Source organism: Aquila chrysaetos, chromosome 4, assembly GCF_900496995.4.
Source record: "Aquila chrysaetos chrysaetos chromosome 4, bAquChr1.4, whole genome shotgun sequence".
NCBI classification, from domain to species: domain Eukaryota; kingdom Metazoa; phylum Chordata; class Aves; order Accipitriformes; family Accipitridae; genus Aquila; species Aquila chrysaetos.
Window position 1 is genome coordinate 6,020,782 of NC_044007.1, and position 20,630 is coordinate 6,041,411.

Genomic DNA, 20,630 nt, shown 5'->3' on the forward strand with positions numbered 1-20,630 from the left:
TCCTCAAGAAGTAGGAGACATGGCTGTTAGCATTTATCCTATCTTTCTGCAGCAACAGAAATTCAATCTAACAAATCCCCTCTGAGATCTGAGGGAGAAGACGACGTCTAGTGGTATCAAGAGAAGCAATTTTTTTCTCTTTTCAATCCATGACAAACCTTATCAATCTTGCCTGGGCAAAACCACCATTCTTGGATCGTTAGAAATCATCTTGTAATTTTCCAAACTAAGTCTATTTCTGAACGTTATATATCCAACTGATCTTGTGCCTGTATCATACTTAAAGTTAGCTAACTCTTCCACTATCTTGACATTCCTCCTTTACAAGCATGAGTCACCATATTCTCCCTCAACCTTTGTATTCCTATGCCAAGTCGAGCTTTTTGTGTATCCTTGTTCCTCAGTGCTCTTAGCTGTCCTTTTTTATTCCTCTTCCCATTTACATTCTTTTCTCTTGAAAGCAGGTGCTTGCTCGTGGGTCTGAGCTCTCATATGCACAGAAAGGAAGCTCCTTGGAGACGAACAAAGATGAGGCGCAGTCTGTTGGATATGTGGCAATAAGGGCCATAGTAGATCACAAAGGAAATAAATAAACTTTGAAGACACAAACTGGTGTTTACTTCCAATCCAGGGAACACAGTTTTATCCTTATTAGCATATGGTTTAGTATCCCTTCACTTTTAGGTCATTCGATGGCATTCTGTTTTTCCACACAGACATGTCATAACATCCCTGCTGAATTCACAGCAACTAAGTATATCACACTATCAGGTGCCCGTGCCCAGGCGCCGTCAGCGGGGCTGCGGGGCGGCCTGTGTGAGGAGAGGCCGGGGCTGCCCCGTGCCGGACACAGCCGGTTCCAGCCGGTCCCAGCCGGCTCCAACGGCCCCACCGCAGGACACGGCTGAGCCCCTCAGCCAAGCTGGGGGAAAACAGGTTCCAGAAAGGGCCGAAGGCGGCACAGGCAGAGGAGGAGGAGGAAGCCGAGGAGGGAGCAGCAGCAGCAGCAGCAGCAGCAGCAGCAGGAGGAGGAGGAGGAGGAGGAGGAGGAGGAGGAGGGCGGGAGGCGGTGCAGGCCCGCAGCAGGGATCCCCTGCAGCCCTGGAGAGACCCCGCTGGAGCAGAGACCCACCCTGCAGCCCGGGGAGGGCCCCACGCCGCAGCAGGGGGATCTTTCCTGCAGGAGCTGCGGCCGGGGAGAGCCCGGGCGGGAGCAGGTTGTCCCTGAAGGACTGCAGCCCGGGGAAGGGCCCGCGCTGGAGCAGGGAGACGTGTGAGGAGGGAGGAGCGGCCGAGAGGGGCTGGGGGGGACGGACCGCAACCCCTGTCCCCAGCCCCTGCGCCGCCCCTCGGGGGGACACGAGTCGGGAGGGAAGGGGTGAAGCTGGGAATGGGGAAAAGTTGGGGGGAAGAATGGTGGGTTTTTAATGTTTGTCTTTGTTTCTCACTATCAGAATCTATTTTAATTGGTGATAAATTAAATTAATTTTCCTTGGTTTGAATCTGTTTTGCCCATCATAGTAATAGGTAAGTGATCTCCCTGTCTTTATCTTGACACATGAGCTTTTTCATCCTATTTTCTCTCCCTGACCTGTTGCTTCTCAACAACAGGAGCTGCTTGGGAGTGAGTAAGCAGCTGGGTGGGAGTTTGGCCCTTAGCCAAGGCTAACCCACCACAGAGAAATGCAGGAATGGCCACATTATCTGGTTCTTACAAGGCTGCTCAGCGATTTTTAAAGGATCTCCATGTCCCTTGTGTTTCACCAAGGGGGAAATAGCACCTGTTATGGGATCAATTGATGTGCCCATTTCACCCTGTCTGAGGGTTTATCATGCTCATGTTGCATTTCTTCTCTGTTTTTGCATGGCTGAGGAAGTGTCTTGCTCTCCTTGCTGGGCCAGAAAAGACTGGAAGCATGAAGGTCGTGGTCTGCATTTTTGCATGCTTGTGAGAGCCCACTGTGAGCCAGAGGTCATATAACATGGATACATGTGTCCGTACCCAAGTTAGTAAGTCCTTCTGAGATCCCTTGAGATATATTAGTTCAGGCTTTGAGCCACACTAATACAGCTGCATGTCTCTGCCTAAACACTCAGCCAGCAGAGACTGGCTATTTTTGTTTCCTCTGCCTGCATGAATCCACAAGATATATTCCGAGTGACCCTGCACTGAGGTTTGCCAGGAAAAATCATGGCTTGAAGAATAGCAGATTTTTTAATTTATTTCAGCATTTAGAAGGAAGCAGCTTCGCAAAACTTCTAGGCATGATCTGCATAGCACTAAATGTTATGTGTGTGAGATACTGCAGAGTCTATATTTGCATTTATGCTGAGAGAGCAATGCTGCAAAAGGAGGTGTGTTTGTAAATAGTACTGAGACATCCCTCTGAATTACAGCAGTCTGCTAGGTTCCTGGTGGTGAGAAGAGACACGCTAAGGATGTGCAAAAGAGTTAAGCATAATTGCTTCACCCCAGGTGTGATTCAGAGCTTTCTGTGAGGCTGTGACTGACTTTTAAAAAAAGTATTCTCTCAAGCTGTCCTGAGATATGAGGTGAATTGTCTCAAATGTTTATGGGCTGGCTGCCTTTGGCAGCGCGAGGGAAATAAATCCTCTAATGTGCATAAATGTGCATGTCACTTCTGCTGTGCATGTGACTGTCTCTCTACCAGAGACCACCAGTGGCTGGGAGTGATAGAAATCCCATCTTTATCACCCAAATGCAGGAAAATCAGTGTATGAGGTTGCAGGGAAGGGGGGTGTCATAATTACACATCAGTGTTTACAGGGGTGGCAGAAACTAAGAATCAGGCTGGAGCGAGGAAGCATGCGGTGAAATGAGTGCCAAGCAAGTGAATCTCATTTTTAATGTGCAAACATTTAGCCCTGGGTGTTGGTCAATGCCTCTCAGATATGCTTGCAGTACCAGCATGTGCACAAAGGTGTGAAGGAACTTACTGGTTTGATCTGCGCTAGAGCTCACTCTGTGTAGAGTCTTATTGCCATAAGTTATTTCCCATCAGCTGCAGGAAGCATGTAAGCAACAGTCCTTCAACCTGGAAGTCTGAATGAGATTTTTCTTCCCATGAAGTTTCCTGCTTTGGCTCACAAGGAATATTTAAGAGAAAATAAAATGCTAAGCAATTATGATCACTGGCATAGATATTTAAAGTTAAAATAATCCCAATTGCTCATGGAATGCAAAAATAAAGAGTAAAATTGCTGGAAAAAAATTTTTAATTCAGTGGCTGAATGACGAGCAATAAACTTGATGGTTTGTTTCTAATCTGCCCTCTAGTGTTCAGGACGCCTTATCCTCTGGTGGGTGCTCCTGTCCATGGACTTTGAGCATGGCAAATGAACAAGGGAAGTGCAGAAGAAAAGGAAATGGAATAATGATTGAAATAGTGGAAAAAACTTTCTAATGTCCTTCACAGTATGAATTAAAAGGATTCAGTTTATTTCATTGATTTGTCATATTAGAAAAACGGGAGAAAAAAAATACATTGTAAAACTGATCAACAAGTCCGATCTCATTTCAGATTTCTTAGTCTTTTAGAAGATGAACCTGATAAAGTCTTTATATTCATGTGAAATTATGGAAAGATTGATATGTAGTTCAGAGATTATTTTCCTTGTGATTGGAATAGATTTGTTGAACTTTCCTAGAAATACCTTTAGGGTAATTTAAAATGTAAATTTATGGTAATTTAGACCTTGAGAAATATAAATATGAGAATATTTTAGAAAACAACTTTGTTTTGAAACTGAGCTTATCCTTTAGAACCAGCATTGTATTAGTCATCTTCTCCAAATATTTTTAAAATTTCAAATTCAATAGAAAAAGAGGTTTCGCATAAAAAAGTATTAACTCATTCTAGAAAGATGGATTGAAACTGTATTTATGCTAAATCTGTGCTAAAATGATTCATAATTAGCTTAGTTCCATAAGACCCAAATTTATATTTGTGCCTGTGTGTACAAAAGCACACACACATGTATAGTATCTTGTCAATACATGATTACGGACCAAATCATATTGTGTGTGTATACTAATATATGTAATGTCTGTGTGCATTTGTATAAAGTCATATACATATATTTACAGAGTGTATCTGTGGATATATGTATGAATGTATTTATATACATATATTTATGTGTATATATGTAGGTGTGATCCTAGATCATTGAAACATAAGGAACTAGAAAACTGGGACTTCTGAATTGTTTATGTAGATTCTGGAGGATCTGGAACAGGGTGCTCAGCCTCATACTTCAGACCACCAGCTGAGTTTCCCACTATGGTATTAAATGGTACTTAAGACATTTGACTCTTAGCCCCAGCTGGAAGCAGAGATGTGCAGCAGTGCTCATGCTGTCCCAGGGGAGACCCTTAGGAGGCTACAGTGCCTGATACCTCTTGGCTGTAGGCTGGCCCACCTTCACTGAATGGACAGAGAAATCACTAGCTTTGGTAAACGCTGGTTCTGGTCTCCAGGCAAATTTCCTGAAAATCGGGAGACCTCTCAGACCTCCAGCAGGGATTCAGTCTTCTGGCTCCCTAAGAAGAAGTAGCTCAAAATGACTGATAGCTTGATTCTGATATTTTTCCTAGCTACTGCTGAGGGGAGGCTGGGGATAAGCTCAGATGGGTGTCCTTTGAATGGCTTTCTGGAGACCCAGGTCTCTGCAGAAGAGAGACCTCTCCTACCTAAGCAGACTCAATTACCCCACTGGGATTTTCCTTCCAAAGCACGACTAGCCAAAGCACACAGTCCTGTTGCTCAGTGCTAGGATTGACAAAGTCTCCCATTTCAATCTCTTTATGCCCTGTGCAGAATCACTTCCAACTGCTTGTTGGGTGACACATCATTATTCTGCACCCACCCTGACCCTGTTTTTCCTTATGTCACAGCTGTAGCTCAGCAGAGGATTTATTGAAGTTCACCCAGAAGTGAGTAATGACCCTGTTTGGTGACAGAACAGAGCAGAACAAAACCAGTCCCACTTTCCTCTGTTTCAAACAAAAATACAGGTGTGAGATATCTGGCCACATTAGCGAGACTGCTTTTTGCTGGAAGGGAAAGGTATAGCTAGCTTCTGAGGACTGGGATTCTGGAGGAGCATGTGGAGTTGATAGCAAGATAGCCAGGGTTGGAATGAGCCCTCTCAAGGTTTTTGCCACCTTATGGCCAGTGACATGCAACATGCTATATGTTGTGGTTTCTGTTAGGAGGTATGGCTTTGTGCTGTGGCCAATCAAGCATAAGGACACTCTTTTGCCTTGTTAAAATCAAAACACTGTGCTGGTTTGGGCTGTTTATGTAGATTGCAGAGGGGCTGTTACCATCCCTTGTCCCATGCAGAAGGGCAAACAAGGGCATGGTCTGTGATGGGAACTGGACAAAAAAATAGATAAGGGTTCATCACTTCTCAACAGGCAGGCTGTGAGAAGAGCCTTTACTGGTTTTCACCTTGATCTTTCCCTCCTTTCTCTTTCACATATCTTTCATACCTGGGTATTGGCAGGGAACCGGGTCATGCAGACTTTCAAGGCAGAAGGAAATATTTACTTTTCCCTTTGTATTGAAGAGAATGAGTCTTTCTCTTGCCCCATTTAATTTCAGAGCTGGGTAATGAATGGGTATGGCTGTGTTTGTGAGTAGAGAAGAAAGGAAAATAAAAAGAATGTGATGTAATGCTCTGATAAATTCAGTGATTATCTTTAGCATTTTTTAGTTTTCCTTTTTATTGGTTTGACATGTACCTGCTGTGCCAATCTGTTAGCCAGAATGTCGTCACTGAGAAGTACGCATGCATATGATCTCAGTTTTTCCTTTTACAGACTGAGTGCAAGGCAGGCTACTAAGGGAGGATTTGGAAAACTGGGAAAGTGACTTCTGTAGTGAGCCAAGTCATAGGTATCATAGCATAATTCAGGAGGTCTTTAGCTCAGCTCCCAGCTCAAAGCAGAGTCAGTTGCGGGGTCAGTTAAGATTGCCTAGGGCTTTATCTAGTTCCGTCTTGAAAACTTCCGAGGATGGACACCACACAACCTCTCTGGAAATGTGTTCCATTGCTTGACTGTCCTGATGGGGAAAAGGTTTGAATCCCTCTTATTTGAGCTTATGCCTATTGTATCTTGTCTCCCTGCCATGCGCTGCCATTAAGAACCTTCTTCTATCTTCTTGATGACCTCTCCCCATAGGTAGCCTCTCCCCTCAACAGTCCCTCCAAAGCAGTCTTTTATCCAGGCTGAACAAGCCCTGGTCCCTCACCCTCTCCTTACTGGGCAAATGCTTCAGTTGCTACCTTCTCAGTGGCCCTCTGCGAAACTTGCTCCAGTTTATCCATTGTTCTTCCTGTACTGGGGGGACCAAAACTGGATGTCGTATTTAGGTGCGGCCTGAAGAGTGCTGAGGAGGGGACGGATAATCCCTTCCCTTCATCTACAGGTTGTGGCCCTGTTGTTACAGCCCAGGAGGCTGTCGGTCTTTGCTGCCAAGGCTCATATTCAGCTCACTGCCCGCCAGGACCCCCTGAGCTTCTTCTGCAGTGCATCAGCCACAGCCCTTGTTGTTCCCAGTGCTTCTTCCTTCCCAATCCCCTACACTGAATCAATGGTTCCAAGGATACAGTAGTGTTTGTAAGAGACATGTTTTGCAGTTCTCCTCATTGGTAGCTGGATCTATATATAACAATAAACTTGATGTTTTATGCCATGATGTTGCTGTGGGCAGAGTAGTGCCAGGTGCCTCACGCTCCCACCTACACCATCTGCTATGGTGTGTGCACATAGAGTTTCCTACTTGCACTTATGTGGCAGGGAAGACCATAAAATATACTCTGGTGATGGAGCTGTGCCCAGGGCTTTGGCTCTGATTAAGGCTCTGTTGCTGTTAGTGCACGTGGGAATTTTTCCTGCTGGGGTGGAATGAGGCAGGGGGAACAAAAACATGGTTTTACCCTCAGATCTGGGAAGCAAAGAAGGAAAAGCTAAGTGCCTTTCCTTCTGTCACATGTATGCCCAGCCTTTGCAGTCATCCCCTGGACTCTGACCATGCTAAATTATGTAAGGTGAACTGCAGCTGTTCCTCTAGAATAACAGGGGCAACTTACAGGGAAAATCCTCAACAATCTTCTTTTTTCTTCTTTTGGAGCTGGATAATTTCTTGTCTTAATCAGTATTTTTGGTAATAGCATGAAGAAGGGTATTCTGCTTTGATTGAATGCTGAATGTGGGTTCTGCTGCGGGGTTCACTTTACTGGGAAACCAAATCCCTACTCGTTCATGTCAAGCCTCCAGCTGAGAAGTTAGGAAACACAAATGCCCAAGTCCTTCTACCTCTGGTCATTCAAATATCTTTAAGTGTCAATATCCAGGCTGTATGGTCTCAGTGTTAAAGATACGCCTACATGGGCTGGGACATGCAACGAGAGGGTGCTACATTGTCATCATCCCAGATTAGCTCTAACTCCACATCTACTCCATCTTTGTCCTCCCCATTGAGATAAACCATTTGGTGGCATGTATTATCACTGACTCTTGTCATATGCTCAGTAGAAGAAAATTGACAAATAAAGAGAAGGAAATGTGTTTGAATTGTGTACCTGTGGACTTCAAGGTAAATCCTATGGTATGGCAAATCCCTGAAGTCTTCCAGCTGCTCTCTGCACCTGTGGTTTACCTCTTGCTTTAGACTTGGAGTAGTTCTTATTTTCTCTTCAATAAATAATAAGATATAAGAAGAACAGCAGATATCTACACAGATATTTAGACATGGTTCTGTGAGTTTTTATGCAAGATAATATCTTTCACCTTTCTTTGAACTACCACAGACCGAAAAGTGTCATATAGCTTGCATAGCCCTTTTATGAAAGCCCTTAATATTTAGCTTATCTTAAAGTTACAACATGTGTGTTTCAAAACCACTGTTTGGCCTTGCATGCAAAGAGAGGAGGGCTTTTTCGGCATTCGCTCTACAAAGCAGGTCAGTTTAGTTTCTTCTGATTAATTTTTCTAGCCACCCAGAAGACAGGTGAGAACTAGTCCTTTAACACTATGTAGCCATGGTAGGATTTCAGAGGTTTAGTAAGACTGCGACTCAGACACCATGCTCTGAATGGCAAGCAATCTTCTGCTTCCAATCCTCAAATTATATAGGCAAGCTCAAAAATTGTAAGGCACTTCAACAAGTCCGGGTACACAAAACTCCCACCTTTCTATCTGAACTGTATTTGTTCTCTCCCAAACATCCCAGAATTTTCTTTGATTTTCCAGTTCATTCCTTTCCTGAAAATAACAAAGAAAATGAAAGCAGGCATCAAAGGAAAAGCTTCCCTGAAATGAGCCCGCAGCTGCTCTACAAAATGATCAGAGAAGGTTCCTGGAATCTTGTCCCCAACATCTGATTATCCCTTAGGCTATGTGGTGCATGCGCTTGCTATAATGCACAGCAATTACACAGTAGCTGTATTGCTATGGCTGCGGCAGGGTAACCATGGGACGGACACTTCTCTGAGTTGATTCAGGGACAGGAAAAGTAGAAATGAAATTTACTTTAACACCAGAAATCCTTTGTTATTTTTATTTTTTAAAGTGAGAGACCTCATGACATTTTAGCCATTTACAGAATGAAAGAAGGAAGTCATAGTCTCTCAACCATTAATGCTTGTGAATGGGTTACTTTGATCTTCCAGCCTTCTCTGCAGACTTGCCAGAACAGAGGAACTCAGCTTTATGGTATATATAATTTTCATGGCCTTTTGGTTATAGGTTCATTGCTCCTCTCTACCATCCCTTAGATTACTTTATTGTAGCTGTTACAAACTTGCTAACTTGGCTTGCCTTGCTGAGGGAGGATCTGAAGCTTCATGCCTTCTAGTAACTCAAGAGAGGAGAATGAACACAAGGTAGTGAGAGAGGGAATCAATGGGTATGTATCTTTGCTTGTAGATTCACTTCAGCAATGTTGTAGGAGATTCACTTGAGCAATTTTACATTGCATTTACACTGCATCCAATAGCTGTGCAAGTCTTTCCAAAGCAGTCTGCAATCTAGACGTGCCTCCAAAGTTGCTACACTGAGCTCCTTCCACCTCATGATGCTATGAATGACCCATTTGCTGAAAGCCATTTTGAATATGAGGTAAGGAGGTGTCCACTAGCAACTTCTGTTATTAACAGGGGTGGCTGGGACACTGATAAATGTCCTATTCTGGTTTTATTCCAATGGAATCTATAGAGCTGTGGTAGAAAGGTGGCACTCATCAGTCTGGATAACAACATCTTAAATTGCTTTGCCCAGACTTGTTGGAACTGTTTGGAGTTTGACTTTTCCCTGATCTTACTCCTTCATACCATTGCATTTCCACCTTCAGCTGAGTAAGACAATAATGTCTCGAGCAGTTTCCATCTTACCACTGGTTAAAAGGGCTTTGGAATGTCGTTGACCGAGAAAGCAATATGGTAGATGGAAGTTATAGGTCAGCACTTAAAGCAACGTAAACTAGGTGTTCAGATCTCAAATACTAACTTCCACCACTGTTGAAAGTGGTAGTTTGCCACTTGTTTTTTGTACAACAGATTGCCATCCAGTGGCTGAATAGCGTGTTGCATGCAAGGATATCTTTGAGTAAGCTGTTTGCTACCCTACCCATTTTCTACCTGTAAGACATTTTCTCAAGCACATTTAGCTTATCTGTACCGTGGTTCACCTAGAGAAAAATGAGGATGATGTTTCTCCTCTACTTGCAAGGCTGAAATGTGAAGCTTATTGGAAGAAATGTTAGACAAGTGTTTGGGTCTGATTTTTTTTTTTTTTTTTTTTAATCTTTATATGCAAACTCCACTTAATAACAAGGTACTACTAGTACTGTCTGCCAACTGGCATTTTGCATTATAAAAGGCATATATAAAAGAGAAGCTGAAAACCACTAGGGAAGAGTCTTAAACAAACAAGCCCATCTGGCTGTTTAGTGAATTAATATGTATTTTAGGCGGGAGTGATACCAATGACTGTTGTTAAGGTTGTCCAGCATTTCTTATCCTAATACTCTAGCTTTTATTGCTTATCATTTTGCTGTATCTTAATTGCTTGGGCTGAAACACTTTATGCAGGGGCATCTGCCTTGCACTGAATTAATTTTGGAAAACTGCAGCCAAAATAGTTTAGCTGTTTCCATAAAAGAATCTAGGAGAAATAATCAGTTTTGTCCAGATTAGAAATGGATCATATGCTTTTCTCTGGAAGACTTGCACTCATGTGCTTGGGAGCAGATACTCCAAAGAGAAAAGAGAAGAAGAAATGTGGTCTTTCTGTTCCATCCATCCCTCAGAACTTCTGTCTTAAAACAGCCCAGAAACCTTTGGATAAACTCAGTTTTTTCTGGTGTTTAGCAGCAGCTAGACATAAACACCTAAGTTTCTCTGGTATGTTGACTGCACTGGATGTTTTCCAGTCTGTGTCAAAGAAGAATTTCTCTGGAACTTTTCTTCCTTTTTCTGGGATGATATAGGTTAGACCAGATCTAAGGTGGGACATAAGGTGGGAGGTGGGACACCCAAGGTGGGAGGAAGGCTGCCTGCACTGTGCCCAAGCTAAATAGGGGAGGAAGTTGCCCTTATGATTTACAACACAACATTGGCAGAGGGAGGTCTAGGACGTAACAAGACCTAGGAAGAGACCAAGTGATTTGGGATTAGGATATTGTAGGTTGACTGGAATGATTGTGTGTAAGGTGTGACTATACGTGTATGGCAATATGTGTGTGTGGAGGAAAAATGAGGTTATGTGTAAAACTAAGGGAGAGGTTAGCAGTGGGTGAACTAAGTGGGCAGAGATCAGGAATTTGTAGAATCCATGCTGGGAGCAGTGGAGTATAGGACTCGTTCATGATTTCACAGAATTGTTGATGTGGGAAGGTATCTCTTGAGATCACATTTTCCATAGCCCTGGTCAAAGCAGGATCAGCTAGAGCAGATTGCCCAGAACAGTGTTCAATCCAGTTTTGAATATTTCCAATGATGGAGACTCTACAAGCTGTCTGGGCAACCTGTTCCAATGTTCAGAGAGTTCAGCACTGACCTTCAGAAAGTCTCAGCTGCTTGTGCGGATGCCTCTGAGAAAGTCCATGCCTTGTTTTCCATACACAAAATAAATGACAATGACAGCCCTTTTTCCATTGGGATGTTTAGAAAAATAATGATTGATTGTGATTCTGTGAGGTACTGCAGTAGTGAGGGAAGTGCTCTGCAGCTCCTGAGGCTGTCCGTAACATGATCTTTCAGGCCTGGGCTGGGTTATTCACAAAATCCTCCTCCCCTGCCATGGGCATAAAGCTGAAGATGGAGGATGATAATCTTGCATGCTTGGGTTCATTTTTTGCTTCAGCCATTGGCAAGATAAGAAACATGCCTCTAAACCAAATAACTGCGTTTTGCAGAGGACCCTAGAAAGTTGTGCTTAAGTAGGTAGCCGATATTGGTCACTCTTTAAAGATATCCAAAATGTGTTTATCCCTCATTCCTATAGTTCACTCTCAGTAGGTGAGTTATTTTCCAGAACTTTGGTCTATGGTACACAAAGACACTTTGGAAATTGTTTTTGAACTCCTAATGCTGCTGTAGCTCCTTCAAGTCCTATCAGATGTTTGTATCATGTTAAGCATTTGAAATATGCTTAGTTTATTTATTCTGGGTTTTCTACCTAGGATGCAATCTTCCAGAGTCATGAATAAGAAGGCCGTATCCTGAGATTTCCAACTGCCTTTCAGGTAAGGGAAGCACTGGTGGGTAAATGTAGCTTTTTCATATTTAAAGCAAGGCTTTTTACCTGGCTGGTTGGCTGTAACAAGTAAGATGCTGGACTACAAATTGAATGGCAGAATGAAACAAAATGTTAAATGGATAGCAGCTGAATGAGGAGTCTGTGGCTTGAGGATGGGATAAGTGTAAGGACTTGTAAGGAGAAGTATAAGCTTACGCCCTTGAAGCTTTTCTTGGATACAACTATTAAAGCAAGCCAAGTCTTTATGATACTTGTATATATTATACTAAGTGTTTTTTGTGTGAAATACAAATGATAAATTATACTTTATACTGTGAGGGATTATTCTTTTTCTAGTGCTGTAGTCTTTACCTTTAATTTCCCTGTATGATACATGAAAATGCTGTGTTATTTTAGAAACACCTTTATACTGTGGTACTTCTCAAGAATCTGTTATATTTTTTAGAATCATAGAATGGTTTGTGTTTGAAGGGATCTTTACAGATCACCTAGTTCAATGCCCCTGCCAATGGCAGGGACATCTTTCCCTAGATCAAGTTGCCCAAAGCCCCGTCCAACCTGACTGAACACTTCCAATGATGGGGCATGAATGATGGAGCTCTGACTGTCACTAGCTACATCAAAATAAATACAGATATGTTTTAGTTAACCATTCTGGACATATTTTATCAAATAGCTGCATGAAAGGCATCTTCTGATCCCCTCTCCTGTTTTTCTCCTTCTTCCTTTGCTTAACTGCTCCTTTGTTGCATAGCGTGAAACTGGATTATGTGAGACTCTGTTGCTTTTCGCACCAGAGGGTGTTTCAAATCCTGTTATAGCAATATGGTGCAATGCTTCCTAAAAGGGTCTTGCCATCTGAACGCTCCTAGAGGGTATAGAGGATCCAGAAGAAATCAAAGCCTCAAGACTGAAAGTGCTTTCTGTTCTTGTGGGCCAGGTGCTTTCCCTTTGGACCTTACCTTTTCCCGAAATTATAAAGACTGAGTAGAAAGAAACAGTCCCTGGAAACTGCATCGCAACCAAGAGGTAAATTCAGCATCTCAGTTAGTTAATCAAAAGAGAAGCTTAACTTTCTCTGTCCATTATCTACAGAGCTGTTGAGTCTCCTGCTGCTAGCCTGAAGCTTGCATTTGGCCCTACCTTCTGCTCCCCAGCCGTGGTGTTGACGTCACACATCCACATTGCGCTGTCACAGGGGTTTTGTGCTGCAGGCTGTGTCCCAGAGCTTGAAGAAAGCTGTTGCAGCCAGGATGTGGTCTCTGCCCGCGACCACTCATTGGGTGCTCCAGGTGGAAGCTTAGTGTTGTGGTCTTTCCCTGCCACATGAGACAGCTTGCGAGAGACATACTCGCTTCCTTGTCCTGTTCGTGTGTTTAACTCACATGCTTGTGCCTCATCGTGTAAGGTTTTATGTGCTGAGATTCAGATACCTGGGGAATTTTGCAGTTCTGAGCTGATTTCAATTAATTTAATACTTTTTTTTTTTTTTTAATCCTGATTTTAGCAGAATTGGTAGACTGACTCAAGTAGTGTAGAGTAGCAGACTGAAAAGGAGTCTACAGCCTGTAGAACTTATTCCCAGCCCAATGTGGGGCCTGCAGGATGGACTGCTCCACTGAACATCTATTAGGTATCCTGCTACCTAATGGGAATATCTGCTCCAAGTTATTATTAAATAACCCAAAGGCTCGACACAAAGAATCTAGAATATGACATTTGCTGCCTATGCTGGGCTCTGGGACACCAAGTATGCCCAAGGATCTCTGTGGTGTTGAGATTTCAGCCCATCTGGGAACATTCAGCAGCTAAACAGGCACACAGGTATCTTCACTGATGAAACCTCAGGCTCCTGTGGGGTTAAGGTGGCAGCTAAGAAGGCATTTCCAAAAGGTATGTTTTGGTTTTAATGTTTTTTGACAGGCATCAGAGCTCAGATGTCTGATTTGGTGGGATAGGTCTTCCAAAGAAGAGTTGGGGTAGGATTTGCCTTTACCTCAAGTGTTGTAGATAAGTACAGGTAAGTTAGTCAGCCTTGGTGTCTTCCTAACAACAGGGGAGAGAAAAGCAGAGACAAGGGAAAGTTTAACTGATTTGTTTCAGAAGTCTGTGTTAGGCTAAGTTGATTTACCTTTCTTCAGTATTTAAAGCAAGAAAATAATCTAGACATGACTAAGGTGCATAAACATAGGTGTCTAGTACCACCTGAGATGTCCTAACAGGTCTGTAACTCCTAAGCAGGGCTGGAAGATATGAGATAGGCTCTACCCTTGAAAATGAAAGCTATGACTAAAAATTCAGCCTTTCCTCTAGGCTCTGTCAAATATGACTGTGACATGTCCTTTCTTTATAGGATCATATCTACTTATGAAATCAGCATGCTTTACATATTGTAACATGACTTACTTCCCTAGTGAACTGGTGAAAGTCATTGATCCCACCATGCAGGACCTCCTTGTGTGACTGAGGTCGAATGAAATTTTTTTGCCTTTTCTTTTGTTTGGTTGGGTTTTTTTGTTTTGTTAGAGCTTTATATCCACTTTGTACTCCCTTGGCACAGCTGAAGATGTGCACTCTGCAGGGTCCAGACACTGAGGTATAAGAGCCATTGGTTTTAGTGGGTTCTGCATGTCCTTAGGGGTGGATTTTTCCTCAATGTTGCAGATTAGCACCAACAAGAGAATTAAGGTGGGCAGATCCTCAGTGGTGTAACACAGCTATGCTGAGCCAAAGCACCTGAAGCCAAAAGGACCAACTATCTTCTGCTATTCTGATGTGCTTTCTTGAAATCAGAGATGCAGCTCTCAAAAAAAAGCCCTAATGAGCAAAGTTGGAAAATATAAGCTTGCAAGCAGATTACACATACCTCAGCAGATACATTTTGCAGTATGCTCCCTGATTTAGCAGAAATAAAATCTGTTTGTGGTTTCAGTGATCTATTCAGAATAACCATGGGTTTTGCTGTCAGCTAGTTAGTTATGGAGTGGGTGATTTAGATTTGCTCACAATCATTACTGCGATAACATTGTCTCCCCTTGTACTCAAAATTACAGTAGGGAATACATAGTCCACACATGCACCAAATATTATTTTTTTAGCTCTTGAGAAAGGGTTCAGACTACTGTCTAATTTTACATGCATGACATTTTTAAAGATTAAAATAAATAACATGTTTCTTATTTCTTTTTTGAGTGGTAGAAAGGCCTTTTGAGTCAACCATTCCATATAGTCTCTGAGTGGACATCAGAATTGTTGCCTAAAAGGATATTAATTAAAAAATCTATAGGGGGAATGGTTTATATGATGACTAGTTTTGTAAGATACATGGAGGCTGGGAAATGGGAAGCTATTCCAAGGGAGTCTGACAGTGTATGCTGGCTGGCACATTTTGCTTCTCAGTTGGGTGGTTCCAGGTTCTCCCATAGTAATAACGTATACAGAAAATGCCTTTATATGAACCACATTGTGACTCTGCAAATGAACATGGTGTGGAGACACTGTCTTCTAGAATACCTTGAGAAGAGGTGCCGCCAGCACACCTCTTACAGCTATTTCTCCAGGTCTGATACTTTAATAGGAAACACCACCTAGTGCCTCTTCTTGGTGGCTCAAGCTCATAGATTCGTATCATCTGCAGCATCCAGGCTGCAAGCAGAGCTCTGGCAGTAGGAAGCAAATCCCTTTAGAAAGTTTTAGCTAGTGATTTTTCTTTTTCAGTGGGTTTTAAACAGGGTTTCACAGTGTCCTGCAAACAGTACCAGCTCTTGAAAGAGCTGTCATGGCTTATGAGCGTTACGCAGCTTTGCGCTGACATTTTTGGATGGAAGTGACATTTGATTGTTCTGACCTTGCTGTGTCTTGTGATGTTCCGGTGCAAAATGAGAGCCTCATGACATATGTATTTGATAGATAAATGGCAACTGAATGCCTTGATTTCACGTGTCTCTCTCAGTTAGGACTCTGCATTTTGATCATGTGGCAGTCCATCCACCTGAGGTCTTTTTCCTTTCTTATTTTCAGATCCCTAGAGAAAGGGAAATTTCAGCTTGCTTGCTTCATGCAATTAAGCATGAAAGTATTAGTGTCCTGGGCTGTGTAAGAGGGTTCCTTTCTGAAAGGTTTTTTCCCCACCGTTTTGTGGTAAAAGGTAGTTCTCTCTCTCACAAGGAACTCGCTTATAAGGGGTTTTCTCTATGCAACCCCCCCCCCCCCTTTACACAAGAAGACAGTAAAATCCCACTTTCAAGTCCTATTTTAAAGAAAGAGGACTGTCCTTCAGTTTAAAAGAGAAAAAGTTTAAAATTGCATCAAAACAGGAACTTTGAAAATGATTCCCCTCCTCAGCTTTGCTGTTTTGTTCACTTCCATATGAAAATGCAAGGCATCCCTGAAAAATGAGACTCCAGCCTCCTGGAGGCTGGTGTTCGACCTTTGCAGGGCGGCGAGCCCTTTACCCGCAAGCGTAGCCCGCAACCATTTCGAATGCATCCCTCCATCTGTTTTCCCGGAGCCCCAACGCCGCGCCAAGGAGTGACCTCCGTCCTCCCCGCTGTCCCTGTCCCTCTGGAAGGACTCCGGCGTGAAATCCCCATGCCCGTACACCGAGGACCATTTGACCGCGACGGGTGTCGAGGAGATTTGGGTGCTGGGGCAGCTGTTGCGCCGAGCGGTGCCCGCCGTCGCCGCCGAGTTGGGTAACCATAGCAACAGCATCACCGCCAGCATCCTCCTCCTCCTCCTCCTCCTCACTCGGGCTCTCTCCTCCTCCTCAGCATCGTCAGGAGCAGCAGCAGCAGCAGCAGCAGCAGCCCTGGCAGGAGCCAGAGCCCGGCAGCTGAAGCTGCAGCCAGCTGCCTGCCCGTCCCCTACCTGCACCGTCACCCAGCCACAGCACCCACCCCGGCCCCACTGCTTCCCACGGGGGGAAAAATAGGAGAGAGGGAGGTGCACCGCAGAGGGATCCCAGACAACCCAGGTAAGAGCCGTGGGGCTGCTCGCAAACTCCCCGCGATCGATGCGGTGTGTGCCTGGCGTGTGTTTGCGTGCGAGTGTTTGTTGCTAGTTTTCTGGCTCGCTCCTTCCACCGGCGGTGTGGTGACAATTCAAGGCAAGCTTGTTTTCCGGCTCATGTTTCTCATCTCTGCCATACTGTCCCTCTCCCTCTCCTCCACCCAGATACATAAGGAATAATAATATTCCGAAAGGTTGGTAGAAAATGGGGTGATCAGGGAACCCAACGTGATCGGTGTTGAACAGCTGCGCTTCCAAAATAAAAGTGGACAGCAGCAGTAGAGCAAAGGTTGACATGGTAATTAATAATCCTTAAAAAAAAAAAAAAATCATGCGACAGTGCACTTCTGTCTCAGCCCACTCCACAAATAAATCTCTCTCATCATATTCAGCAGAGAGCTGTAAACCAGAGAGGTGTACGAATAGCCAAGACTAGAAACCTCACTGTGGTCCACAACTGGCACATTTACCTTAAGTGCTTTAAAGCCAGACTAAATCATTGCAATAGCAATACAATCATGCCTGTGAATATATGTATACGTATATTTGTAAAAATACTGCTCTTACACCTTTACACCTTCTAAGAAAAAAAAAAAAAATTCTTCTTAAAAGCTGTGGGTGTGATGGCCGGGCAGTAAGAGATGCTCACTTCATCTGTGTGTGAGAAAGCATGTTCTGGGTACATTTAAAAAGGTAGGAAGAACAGCTCTAATCCAAAGGCATATGGGGACAGTCCTTGTCATTTGAAAAACAGAAGAGATCCAAAGCTGTGGAGTGTCCTTGTGCAGGCAAATATCTGTGGATGAGTGTATACTTGTCCGAGGAGCATGAAGGGGGAGAAAATAAGAAGTAAGTTTAAGCCAAGCGGTAAGTGTTTGCTGTGTAATGACTGCAGAGAGCTCTTTCCACTTCCACGTAACTATTTTCATTTATTTATTTATTTATTTTGTCAGCAGTAAGGAGAAAGAGAGCTGCTGCTGCTGTCTCTATCTCCTTCTCTAAACCCCTTTTCTCCCTGTCTGGTGTCCTGATCTTCCCCTGTCCTCCCCAAATCATCCCTGTCTGTGTGGCTGGAAATGCCGCTGGCTTTAATGATGATAAACATTTTAAAAGAAGGTTTTTGAGCCTGTCCTATAATATGATACAGCTATAATTCTGCTTCTTATTTATACTGTGGGGACAGTCTGGGTATGACCCAATACCAAGTAATATAGCAAAGGCAAAAGGCACCTGTCTTTTGTGTTAAACCTGATTTGAAAATCACAGGTCTTTTTGGTCCGAGTCCTGTGTTTTTCTACTTGTCTGCAGATCCTTGTAAAATCAGCAGGAGCTGGAAGATAATTTGACATTATAGGTATAGAACAGAAAGCAGAATTGGGCCCACCTTTTCTCTCTGATTATAAGTATCCTCCTCCTGCAAGCTACAGGAAAACAAGGAATTTTGTTAGGCAGGACCTCATGCCCAGTTCTTATGCAGAAATGTTGTAAAAAATTACCTGGGAATTATGTCCCATGCCAAGGGAACTTAGGATGAGGAATATAAAAAGAAAACACAGACAAGTATTTGGAATCAGTGCTTTGATTTGCAAAATAATTTCCTTAGGAACCTGACCTTATCATCACAACAGGTCTTCTCTACAAGGAGCTGTTTGATCCATGTTAATAACAGTGCTCATGGACACCAAGTTTAACTGAAGGGGATGATTTTGGATACTTATGTTAATTAAACTGAGACACTGTAGGGCTACAGTCCTCAGGACACTAGACTAGCCTGGCCGCATTACACAGTGTATTTTTGTGTAAGATTTGGTGTCTACTTCAAAACTAGAGGATATTTAAATCTTGCAACTTTTCCTTTATAATAATAGAGATGGAAAAAAAGTGCCTCTAAAAATGCCTGTAAAAAGAGCACAAACCTGATCGTGCTTCTGACACTGAGATATCAGTAGCAGAATCAAAATCCTGTTTATACATGTTGCAAATATGTAAATTTTGTCAAGGGGCACCTCAGTAAGGCATGGAGCAGCGATCCTCTCAGCAGCGCCAGCAAATGACTGAAGGTCAAAGGGCTTCGGGGTTTACACATTAACACTTTGCAAATATTCTTATGTAGTCTTACATCGCTGCTAGCTGTGGGCAGATGATTATGGGGAAGTCAGAACTCATACGTGGACTTTTGATTCCTGCGGAGCTGCAAAACTTCTTTTAGAAATGAGTCTGGGATAGGCAGGAAAGGTTGATGTTTTCATGAGCACTCCTTTGCCATAAAAACCCTCTGCGGAGGGCTGTTTATGGTAAGTCAGGGCACTGAGTCTGATAACAGTGTAAACAGCAAGGATGTTCCCCACCTCAGATAACCAATTTTTAATGCTCAGTGACCCCCACCCTTAAACCTCTTTCCCTTGTTTAAACTGCAAAGCTTAGTAGAGATTTTTTTTTATTTTGCCTTGTGGCTTGTTCTATTATATTTTATTTGTTTAGTAGTGTAGGAGAACACCGTCTTTCTTTTGCTTTGTGCATGGCTGTTAAGAGCTGGTCTCTTGATGCCCACTTAGTGTTGTTCACTAGCACTGTTCTAAGGAAAAAAGCTATTTTTCTATCTAATGATATTACTAAGCATCTTTTAAAATCCCGATTCTTATTTTCATTACTCACCCACTGTGTCTCTTGGAGCTCAGAACAAAGGAAGACTTATACAATAGTTGCTCTTCTAAAGTCAGCGTTTGCCAACAGGTTGAGACAGGGATTTCTGAAATGCTGCAGCCAGGGCTTTTTTTTTTTTTTTTTTAAATAAGGAAGCTGCCGTTTTCCAGATCCTACTCTGTAGTAACCTGAGGCAAGAGACGATTTGATGATGAATGTTGTACCTTGCATTTAGTTTAACAATGTTATTCATTTTATTCTGAGGCTATGTGTAAACTGCCATTTATTACTCCATTCAATAATCATACTCTGTGATTTTCCCTGTTGCAATATTGTAATTTTTTCCCTTTATACTGTATGGTGATTGGCTAGATTTGCTGCTTAATGAGACAGACACGTAACCATGGAAAATAAAAGTTTTCCCAGTGAGTAGGGGGAGGGTGAGATCCTGCCTTGTAACTAGCAGGAGTTGCGGCCCATTCATACCTGATAAGGAAATAACCTTTTAATGCCAATATTCATCTTCTTGAGGGATCAGTCTGGTGTTGGCAGGTTCTCCTCAAGTCTAAATCATACCCATGCCCGCTTAGTATGGACTTTTGTGTCCACCTAGCAGATACCCTCACTAGCACCTGGAAAGTTTATAATTCCTTTCTAGTCCATTGGCTGAGGTAGTGGAAGCTCTTGGTCTCTCTGCTCAGCATCCCCTGGGGTCCACCAGCTTCCTTGCTCCTGGATTAAAACCTTCCCCCCGAGTTGGTGAGATAGATAGACTGTGAGTCTGTGCTTCCCAGCAGCACAGCATTAAGAAAAGTGTGTCTAAAAGCATGAATAGTGCAGGTGTCTCACTTTGTGTGTATTTCTTCTGATCTACCCTCTACCCAGTTCCCTTCCTTGCATGCTGGCAAAGGCTGACATGCTGCAAAAAATCCAGGGCCTGCGATGTAGCCTGACCTTTGCTAACACTGTTCCAGGAGGTAATGGACTGAAACTACCCAGAGCAGTTGTGGCTGCTGGGCTCATCGGAGTCCTTCTTCAGAAGGTCAACACTATGACATGCCTGGTCTCAACTTGTCGGGCGAGTGAGTCAGAAGTTGGCTTCTTCCAAATCTTCCAAATCCAAGAAGATATGATTTTATTCTCTCTCTAATCCTATTATTAGTGCCTGCAATGTTAAGGACTCTGTTAT

The 20,630-nt window shown here is 43.2% G+C and overlaps 1 protein-coding gene across 1 annotated transcript in view; it reads left to right on the top strand.

Annotated features, from left to right (window-relative positions):
- Positions 1-20,630, top strand: part of FAM135B (family with sequence similarity 135 member B) — a 270,746-nt gene that overhangs the window by 45,190 nt on the left and 204,926 nt on the right. Inside the window, exons 2-3 of the mRNA XM_030012198.1 lie at positions 11,712-11,774; positions 16,561-16,763. The gene's annotated coding sequence lies outside the window, so the exon portion shown is untranslated. The remainder of the gene's footprint in view (positions 1-11,711; positions 11,775-16,560; positions 16,764-20,630) is intronic.